The sequence below is a fragment of the Nerophis lumbriciformis genome, linkage group LG11 (assembly GCF_033978685.3).
Source record: "Nerophis lumbriciformis linkage group LG11, RoL_Nlum_v2.1, whole genome shotgun sequence".
Classification (NCBI taxonomy): Eukaryota; Metazoa; Chordata; class Actinopteri; order Syngnathiformes; family Syngnathidae; genus Nerophis; species Nerophis lumbriciformis.
The window spans coordinates 54,288,328-54,290,827 of NC_084558.2; the positions used below are offsets into that span (position 1 = coordinate 54,288,328).

The 2,500-nt window shown below is 29.5% G+C and overlaps 1 protein-coding gene across 1 annotated transcript in view; it reads left to right on the plus strand.

The window, feature by feature from the left end:
* The window catches only part of ccdc80l2 (coiled-coil domain containing 80 like 2), a 49,266-nt gene extending 47,733 nt beyond the window's left edge, over window positions 1–1,533 (plus strand). Inside the window, exon 13 of the mRNA XM_061966371.1 lies at window positions 1–1,533. This exon is cut by the window's left edge and continues 898 nt beyond it. The gene's annotated coding sequence lies outside the window, so the exon portion shown is untranslated.
* Window positions 1,534–2,500: the final 967 nt, after the last annotated feature.

The following is a 2,500-nucleotide window of genomic DNA, read 5'->3' on the forward strand; positions in this document are numbered from 1 at the left end:
TAAAAAGATAATAAAAATAAAACACTAGAACAGCCTAACAGCTAGAACTTGTATGCATATATCTAAAAAAAAAAAAAAGAAGGGTTTTTAAGCCTTATTGAAAAGCATCCACAGTCTGTGGTGCCCTCATGTGGTCAGGGAGAGTGATGAATGAAGAATCCATACGAGTAGAAACGCTATGGATGGCTAGAAGACAGACTTTGGAAAGCATTAAATACACGCAGGCATTCATGTGACGGTTTAGTAAGTAAGAATTGTTTTAGTTATATTGTCAAACTTACAAACGTTGCTTGGAGCAACAAATGAAGAATCCACATGAGTAGAAACGCTATGGATGGCTAGATGACAGACCTCAAACAGCAGAAAACACACGCTGGCATTCATGTGACGGTTTAGTAAGTGAGAATTGTTTTAGTTATACTGTAAAACTTACAAAGGTTGCTTGGATGATAATAATAATAATACATTTTAATGGTAAAAAGCCCTTTACATTGAGAAAACAACCTCAAATTGCTACAGTGTATTAAAAAAATAAAAATAAAAAGATAATACAAATAAAAACTAAAACAGCCTATTAGCTAGAACTAGTATGCATATATCTAAAAAAAAAAAAGAGGCTTTTTTAAAAAGAAGGGTTTTTAAGCCTTGTTTAAAAGCATCCACAGTCTGTGGTGCCCTCAGGGGGTCAGGGAGAGTGATGAATGAAGAATCCATACGAGCAGAAACGCTATGGATGGCTAGAAAACACACGCAGGCATTCATGTGACGGTTTAGTAAGTGAGAATTGTTTTAGTTATATTGTAAAACTTACAAACGTTGCTTGGAGTGATGAATGAGGAATCCATACGAGTAGAAACGCTATGGATGGCTAGAAAACAGACTTTGAAAAGCAGAAAACACACGTAGGCATTTATGTGATGGTTTAGTAAGTAAGAATTGTTTTAGTTATATTGTAAAACTTACAAACGTTGCTTGGAGTGATGAATGAGGAATCCATACGAGCAGGAACGCTATGGATGGCTAGATGACAGACTTCAAACAGCAGAAAACACACTCATCCAAAAGATGGCGCCATAGCACAAACAATAACACACTTTAAGTGTATTTGCGTGTGTTTAATTAAAAAACAATTTGCATTATGGCCGTCAACAAAAAAAATATTCACAAATTAGCCGCACCCTTTTATCAACCGCAGTGTTCAAAGTGTAGGAAAAAAAAGCAGCACTAGGCTAAATAGTGTAATATATCAAATTCTTGCTAAATGTTCAAAGAAATAGAAGTTGTGTTGAAAAATATTCTTTTATTACCACATGAACACACAGAAGTGCTGAGGATGGGTACCATGGAGTACCAGGTACAGGTTCCATATTGGTGGAAATGTGAACGGTACCCATCCCTACACTTCAGACCGAAGACAACAAATACAAAAAAAAGTGGCTTTCACAGGTCGCCAACATTTTGTATCAAGACTTTTGCTCCATTTGGCAACACTTCTTCTAGCATCAACACACAAATCATGCACACAATATTTGACAGAATACAAAATAAACAATCTTTGCAAGGACAAATCTGCACCAGGAGACTATTTATTTTGTATTTTTTCCTTCTTCTTCAAATCTGCACGCTTGCTGAAAGAATAATCATCTTCCTGCCAACTCCTGATGAGACACACACACACATGTTGAAAGACTCACAACTAATAAGAACAACAACAACACAGTGAAGCCAGATGTGTTCTCCACATGAACACAAGGAATGGAGCAAGATGAAATGGAGCATAATAAAGGTGTTAGCATTCATAATAAAAGTGTTAGCATTCCTCAGTGGAAGCAACTACAACACATAGAATATAACATATATAATATAACACATATAATATAACATATATAATATAACACATATAATATAACATATATAATATAACACATATAATATAACATTTATAATATAACATATATAATATAACACATATAATATAACACATATAATATAACATATATAATATAACATATATAATATAACATATATAATATAACATATATAATATAACATATATAATATAACACATATAATATAACACATATAATATAACATATATAATATAACATATATAATATAACACATATAATATAACACATATAATATAACATTTATAATATAACATATATAATACAACACATATAATATAACATATTTAATATAACATATATAATATAACATATATAATATAACACATATAATATAACACATATAATATAACATATATAATATAACACATATAATATAACATATATAATATAACACATATAATATAACATATATAATACAACACATATAATATAACACATATAATATAACATTTATAATATAACATATATAATATAACACATATAATATAACATATATAATATAACATATATAATATAACATATACAATATAACACATATAATATAACATATATAATCTAACACATAATAAAACACATATAATATAACATAT